The sequence below is a fragment of the Cricetulus griseus genome, unplaced genomic scaffold (genome assembly GCF_003668045.3).
Source record: "Cricetulus griseus strain 17A/GY unplaced genomic scaffold, alternate assembly CriGri-PICRH-1.0 unplaced_scaffold_1, whole genome shotgun sequence".
In the NCBI taxonomy this organism is placed as follows: domain Eukaryota; kingdom Metazoa; phylum Chordata; class Mammalia; order Rodentia; family Cricetidae; genus Cricetulus; species Cricetulus griseus.
Window position 1 is genome coordinate 2,136,453 of NW_023276808.1, and position 8,536 is coordinate 2,144,988.

Sequence of the window (8,536 nt, forward strand, 5' to 3'; positions counted from 1 at the left end):
TGGCGAGCCTGGGACTCACTATGTAGACAAGGCTGGTCTCTGCCTTAAGAATAAAGACTTGACCCAACACTCTATTCTGCAGTGAGCTTTTAAAATTACATTTCTGAGTGTGGTGGTGCACCACTTTAATCCAAGCATTCTGGAGCTAGAAGCAGCACACATCTGGATATCCGGGCTCCCTGGTCTACATAGCAGGTTCCCAGAAAACTACAGTTCTTACACAGGAAAACTCTGTATGGAAAAAAACACATAATCAGAGACAGAATAGACTCCTCCATTACCCCAAAAGCAACTTCCCCACATATGCAAACATGTATTGAACTTTGAGTGTGTTTAGAGACTTCTAGAAAAAAAGGCAATTATTATTTTGTGTATCTACAAGGATCAGACTGCAGGAATGGCTTGATTTGGGAATTTTCTTTCCCACTTTGTGTATGTGTATTTGGGAGTGGGGGTGTCCACAGAGGACAGAAGATGACATCAGATGACCGGGACCATGACTTACAGGATGTGAACTACTAACTGGGTGTTGGAAACCAAACATGGCTCCCTGAGAAGAGCAGTCTTAACCACTGAGTCATCTCTCCAGCTCCTGCTTTGGGGATCTGGGTTTCTGGGATCTATTACTATACTGTCTCCCCACTCAGGCTCACCCTGCTTAGAGGCAGAATCCCTGCAGTGCTACTCTGTCCTTGTCTACACCCCCCATCCCATCTCCTGAGACAGGGTTTCTCTGTGTAGCCCTGGCTATCTGGAACTCACTCTGCAGGCCAGGCTGACTTTGTACACATAAATCAGCCTCCCTATTCTGTGATTATAGCTGTGAATCACCATGTCTACTGTTCAAACCCAAGCCTTACCCTACTGCAGGAATTGGACTCACTTTTTAGAGATGTGTCCTCTGGAGACAGAGAAGCCCTAAGGGCAAGGTCCTCCCTAACTCTACTCTTCCAGAACAAATGTGTCTCCAGACTAAAACTGAGGAGCAATTTAACCACAGAAGGAAATCGTCAACCATTGTATTCAAACCAGGAGCTGATTTCAGTCTATAATAAATTATATCATTGGCCCAGTGTTGGTGGTGCAAGCCTTTAATGCCAGCACTGTTGGGAGGCAGAGGCAGGTGGTCTACACTGGCTGTCTTCTTCAATCTCACCCCACTGTGTTTTCTGAGATGAGTTCTCTTGCTGCACCTGGGCTTTTGCCAATCAGGCTAGACTGGCGGCCAGCAAGTCTAAGGGATCCTATCTGTCTCCCATGCTGGGACTACACACAGCCCTGCACCCAGCTTTTTGTTGTTGTTGCATGAATGTGTGTTAATGTACACCACAGTGTGCATGTGGAGCTCAGAGAACAAATCTGTGAAGTTGGTTCTTCTCTCACCTTTTACACATGTTGTGTAACAATATCTTTAAAGATAAAACCTTCTGTCTTATAGGGAAGCTCCAGAATTGCTGAATGTTTTAAGGGGAGGTGAAACACTCCACCCTCTAGGCAAAGTCCTTAAAACTCAGGAAGCAGAAATCGTAAAACCTTTACTGAAACTGACAAGATTCACTAGGCTGTCCCTCCCCAGGCTGATATGAGCCGTAATGACTGCTGAGACAGACAGACTGACTAGGCTGCCTGCTTCTGGAATAAGACATGCTCCAGCCTGGACTCTATTAAACCCTTAGCTTGACCCGGAATAAACTGCATGATGACTGGGAGGCAGGGGGAGATAAAGGCGCCTGTCACCAAGCCTGGAGACCTGAGTTCCATCTCTGGGACCTGCGAGGTGGGAGGAGAGGACTATATTCTAAGTTCCCATGACAACCTCTTGGACAGTGGTGCTCTTAGTGGGCACTGATAGGAATATATACCAGGAAGGCACAGGTATACATATTGTAAATAGCAGGGGTGAGGCGGGGGTCAGGCCTGAATGAGATGGGCGGGTACTGCTCACCTTCACGAAACTCATTCGAATAGTGCACATTTTGGTGAGTTCATACACGGTCTCAAAACCATGGTTCACAGACTGTGCCAGTATCTGAGCAAACTCTTGGTTGTTGAAAATTTTCACGCTACACCCACTGGGGATCTTGCAGACAGTGGTGGGATGAAACCCATGATGATAGTTGCAGTTCCGACTGCACAAAGATGCTGCTGTCACTCAGGCATTCGGCATACACTTCTCCTCCAACATAGTACAGGTGGACACCTGTGAGAGGACAGACCATGTCAGTCATAGGCTCAAAGGCACCTGGGCAGAGTCAAATTTGGCCACTCACATAGCCGTCTGACAGACATCTAGCTAACTATGTTATGCTTGTGACAACCAGTGTGTTCAGGAACTAACAAAGTCTCTAAAAAATAATAAAGCATGACACTTTCATTTTGGTATTTAATGTCCTGCATGACCAGAGTTGAAAGTATATGGACACTCTAAAAATAGAGCAATATAAAACCTGTAGTTTCCTGGGGTATCCTGTGTGCTTAAAGTCTTCTGCATTCATGCCAACGCTAAATTGTTCTGAAAACTTCATAGAGAGAGAAGGGAAGATCAATAAACTGGAAGAATGAAACTCGGGTTGAAGAATTACTTCTGGAAGCTGTAAGACATGAGGTCTAGTTAAAAACAGACACCTTTCAAATAGAAAAAAAGTACTGTGTGAAAATGGAGCTCACTGAAATAAGTACTAAAAACAATAATTGAAAACTTCTTACAACTTAGAATGCTGGGAGACCATGCAACATCGCACCTTCTCAGGGAGAAGGAGGCAGAGACATTGATCCCCTCCTATTAAAGCTGGAAGAAGGAATGAACCAATTCTGCAAATTTGTCCTCTGACTGCTGTGTGCCCCACTATCAACACAAAATAACAAAGGCAAATCTTCAAAAAGGAAGATGGACCCTCTGGCTAAGCCTCACGAGGAAGGAAGAAGAGGCTAGCAAGCAGGCAGCTAGTGTGACTTTGAGTCCTGAAGGTGACCCTGGAAAGACTTAGTAGAAAACACTAGTGTGACTGTCTGAGGAAACACCATGTGGCATTTCTACAGACACACAGGGCTAAGACTCCAGTACCAGATTTACCCACTGTGGCAGAAATCCATTTTGTTTAGTGACATACAGAGATATATTTAAGAACAAAATTATAAAGAAAACTTTTTAAGAAGAAAAAACCTTTTCCCTGATACCACAATTGATAACTTTTCATTTTAGAAAATTAAGACAATATATGAAACATAAAGATGTGGAATATATTGACATTCCTTCAGTGTCAGAGGAAAATGCTTGTTAATTAATAGTCTGCAGTACTGTGTCCTGTGTGGCAATCAATAAAGCCTCTGTTGCAAACTCTCACATTTCTGTATGACTGTGCTGCTGTAACTGTTTAACCAGGCTCCCTCAGTAGACCAGTGTTGACACTAATTATCTACTATTGCAGTCATGACAAATGTCACTGGACGGTTTTTACTAATATCTGTAAGAGACATTCCTGGAAGTTAAATGGCTGGATCGAAGGCCTTTGAATCACTTTGCCAAATGACTTTCCAGAATGCTTGCATTACATCAGTACTGTGAGTGCTATTATCAGCTGACCCACACCAGCACTGACACTGAGCTTACACAAAAGCAAAGTGTTCACAGCTGCAAAGGGAATTGCTTTAATTTGATCATCCGGCTGGGCATAACCTTGGTTTAGTGGCCACTTGGGTATCTCCTGTGAACTCACTGCCTTGTCATCTCACCTATTATCCCACTGGGGTTGAAGGGCCTTAATCATCATTCTTTTTATGAGTTGTGCATTTAGAGCTAGATAGAAATAATTTATTGTGTATTTTCCTGTTGCTCATTTGTCTTTCAATTTTATTTTATATATGTGTAAACATGTGTAGATAGATACATAGACAGACAGACAGATGAATAGATTTAGGTATATGTTTCCACCGAGAGAACTTGAAAACCCTTTAGTTGAATTTATGATTTTTGTTGAGATAGAAAACTACCTTTCAGATCAAATATATTTTCATAAACCTTTTTAATTGTTTGCCTTTTTACAGATGCACACCAATCACTTCCATGTATGGTATTCATTCAGGACCACTAGGGGAGGCCACCGACCTGCTGCTGTTACTAACCAATCCTCTATGTCAGTAGAGGATGGGTCCAATTTTACTGCACTCTTTTGTCTACACAGTCATTTATTTGTAGTTTTGCAATGTCATTTTAGTCCTAATGGCACATTTTTTCTTTATTCATTCATTAAAAAACTTAACTATTCTTATTTACCCTTTCAAGTAATATTGGCATCATACTGTACAGCTTCCACAAAACATCACACTGTAATCTAACTTGTTTTAAGTCACGAAAATTTAGACGGAATTACTATCCACTTGAAGTGTTTTCACAATATGAACCCACCCCTTGAATGAACAAATCTGTCTGTATATGAGATTTTTCTCTCTTAAGCATAGCCCAGTGGGAGGAAGTATCTCTCAAGGTGGCTTTGAGAATTTAAAGTCTTGTGCCATTTCTAGTTCACTCTCTTTGTTTTGTGCTTGTGGTTCAAGATTGGAGTCCTAGAGCCCTCTGCCCTCTTCAGTCCCTGCCACAAAGCCTCCTGTTGCCATGCTTCCCTGCCACGACAGAACTATGTACTTAAATAAACTTCTTTAAGTTGCCATGTTCATGGTGGTTTATCACAGTGTGAGGCCAGGGAAACTGGTTTTACAATCTTCTGGGTAACTTGAATGACATGGACAGGTGTGAAGGGAAACAACTCATGTCTATGTCTAGTGGGAGGTATAAATTAATAAGAACTTTCTCAAAAGTATATGGAACCAAGAGCTTCTGGCCTGCTAGCTTCACTCTAAGAATCCATCACAAGAATATTACCAGTTGGTCATGACGTCTAACAATAGTGTCTACAGGATATCTTAGCTTCCTGCTTGTGGTTCCAGAGATAAGTCCTCAGCTTCTACTTAAGGATAGGTAACCTTGGCTTCTTCATCATTCCTAATTCCACAATGAGTCCACTAGTCAGATATCTGGAGGGAGTTTAAATGCTTCCCTAAAATCCTTACTTCCCTCCTAACTTCCTAAATAGGGAATTCTACCATACGATGTAATGCTACTTTGGGGGTATATTCACCTTAAATTTAATGAAATATGCATACCTTCATTTTAAATGTATTGACAGAAAATGTCAGAGGTCTCCAGGCACAAGAAAATGCCCATCTGTGATATGAACCTAAGTTCTATCATTTCACCATAGGTTGTTATTTCCATCTTCTCTTCTTTTGGTCACATTAAGGAAATGTTCACTGAGTTCCACACTTGTTAGGTTTCCTCTTTGAATCTAAGAATAAATGTTAAAAATCTTCTCAAATGTTTCTCAAGCACCTATTAAAATAATTGTTTTACCTGATGCATTTCCGGAGATGCTGATTCTCTTTTTATTTTATTTATTTATTTAGAGACAGGGTCTCACGATATAGTCCTGACTGGCCTGAAACTCAAGAAATCTTTCTGCCTCTGCCTTCCCAGCATATGCCACTCACTAGTAACTTAAAGAGAGAGGACCAACCAATTTACTGACCATGCAGATTTATCCACTGTATACTTAATTTTATTCTGCAGCTAATTTTTATTTGCAACAAAAATAGTTTGGGGAGAAACACTTTAAAACATGCAAACACCTCGATTCTCATAAAATTTCTCTTCATATTTTGTTCTTAATACATTTAATTGTTCTATGTGTGTGTTATGTGTGCGAGAGTCACGTGCTATCAGGAGTGTGGAGGTCAGAGTTGGCTTTTTCCTACCATGTGGTCCTGGGGATTGAACTAAGTTTCTTAGGCTTGGCACAAGTCCCTTTACACACTAAGCCATCTTACCAGTCCTATTCTTACTACACTAGTTACAAAGTGGTGATTTTGGCATTCTAGTACTCACTGTCAATTTGGCTTCCAAACTTGCCAACTAATTCACTTCCTTAGTAGTATGGCAGTATCAATTAGACAGGATCTTATTGGACAGGATCTCACTGTGTATGTAGTCCAACCTGGCTTTGGATTCTTGATTTTCTGTTCCAGGAGTTATGTGCACCACTACACCCAGCAGTGTCCTAAGATCCACTCCTGCAGTTAATCACAGTTGCTTTTCATTATGGCTTGATCTGGAATCCAGTCTCAACTATTCACATATGACTCGGGACTGCTCAGAACTGAGGTGCTCTTCATTAAAAGACTAGGAAGGTAGCCCAAGTTCACAACTCTATCCACCAATGCCCTTACCATGCTGAATGAATAGGCAAAGTAATTCCTTGTCTCAGGAGCAACATTATTAAAAATCTGGCAAATTTGATTCAAGCTTGGTAGGGCCCACAAAACCATTGCAGAATCACCTATTTTTTACTGACTTTGCAAACAATAAAGATGCAAAATATAAAGATGATGGATTCTTCTTCTGTGGTCAGTTCTTCACTATATTACACATCTATGTTTTCGACAATAAGACCCCAAGTAAAGAGTCTGTGAGAGTTCATTGCATGAAGCAGTGAAGATGAAGCTGAGTTGCATTTGAGACCACAGGATGTTGAGATGTCCATGCTATGAGACATCTGTCATGGACACTTTCATATGAGGAAGGGAAGGAGCAAACGTGTGAGATGGATAAGAAGTGAAGTCCTGGGGGTCGTGTGGTTTTTTTATCATATTTTTATAATAAAGCTTGGGTGGCATCAGAGAGCAGAGCTACAAGTTAACTGAATAAATAACATAGCGGTTTGGAAAACTGTGGAGAGATTGGAGACTGGAATTAGTAAGGATGGGATGAGGGAGATTTGTTCTCTGTTTTAGATTTAGAAATGGAGGAGGCAGGAGTCACTGATGGCTGATCAACTGGTTCTCTCATCTTTCAGGGTCTTACCCCATATCTGACTTCTGATCTTTTCTTAATAAATATTATTTATGCCACGTGGTAGTGGTGCAAACCTGTAAAACCAGCAATCAGTAAGCAGTGGTAGGCGGGTCTTTGTGTGTTTGAGACCATCCTGATTTAAAAGAACTGTTTCCAAGAGAGGCTCCAAAGCCACAGAGAAACCCTGCCTCAAAAAACAAAAGAAGGAGAAAAAAATGATTATTAACACTTTATGAGGTGCCTTAAAAGATATTCTCAGTAAAGTAAAATGGAAAATTAAGACTTCCAGAGATAGATTAAATAATAGATTATTAACTTTATATTTTTCAAATGCTACTGAAAAGGAAACAACAGCATTGGAAGATATTGGATAAAAAAGAAACTGCTAAATTAAAGCAACCTGTATAATTCAGAGATACTTTGAGATCAGAATAAAAAACAAGATATGTGTTACATCAGGGAAGAAGATTTGCTTTTGTTTCCAACAGGGTGTGATGGAACCCAGTAACCATCAAAAATGGTAAAGATTATATTCAAACAAACAGGTATGTTGAGGAAGGTTTTGTTTTGTCTTTTAAAAACATAATATTCTCCAATGAAGGAAAAGATAACAGGTGTTTTGTTTGTTCTTTAACTGTCATGTTCTGTCCTAAGAGGATGTGGAATAGAATGGTCACCTAGCACTGAGTATGCTAATCAGGTTTTGTGTGCATGCATGCATGTACATGAGTATGTTTGAGTGTATGTGAAGGTCAGAGGTCAAACTCAGATGTCATCCTAAAGGAGCCATCTATGTTGTTTTTTGAGACAGAGTCTCTTACTGGGACCTGGGGCTGACTGGCCAAAGAACCCAGGAATCCCCCTGACTCCACCTGCCTTACTTAGTTCATGGGAACTGAGAGTCTTCACACGTGTGCAGTTAGTGCTTAACTGACAGCCACCTCCCAGTTTGTAGGTCAGTTTGTGTTAGCCTGTGGGAATGAGCACATTAGAAAGTCTCTCAGAACGTGGGAATCTCCTGATGTGTTTTTGTTTCCTGTTTTTTGTTTGTTTGTTTTGAGTCAGGAGGTTCTCCTTAAAAGTAGTTTTTTTTTTTCACAGTTAAAGTATCTTCCCTGTGGACTGAGGTATGGCTATCATTAGAGATTTAGGGTTGCTTTTGTATCCCATGCCAACTTATTTAAAAAACTTGAAGCTATCTTTTTGTATTTCTGCTTTGTTTTGCCTTTTTGGAGATAGGGTCTCATGTAGCCCAGGCTGACCGTGAATTTGCTTGATTTGTTGATCCTTCTGTCTTGGCCTCCCAAGTGCTAGTGTTAAAAGTATGAGCTACCATATTTGGCTCTCAAAATATTTATTTCTATTCTCTGAAAAAAATGAAAGATATCATTTACTGGAAGGTAGCACTTGCCTAGTATGCATCAGGCTTGGGTTTGATTACAGCTTCATTTGGTAAAACAGTTTTAAGAATGTTGAATTCTGAGGCTGGAGAGATGGCTCAGTGGTTAAGAGCACAGGCTGCTCTCTTCCAGAGGACATGGGTTCAGTTCTAGGGTAATGAGGCCATTTTCTGATCTCTGTGGGAACACATGTAGTGCATATACATACATGCAAGCCATCCACTCATACATG

At 40.8% G+C, this 8,536-nt stretch overlaps 1 pseudogene; it reads right to left on the bottom strand.

Moving 5' to 3' along the window:
• Nucleotides 1–216: 216 nt before the first annotated feature.
• LOC113837875 overlaps nt 217–8,536 on the bottom strand; it is a 25,114-nt pseudogene continuing 16,794 nt past the window's right edge.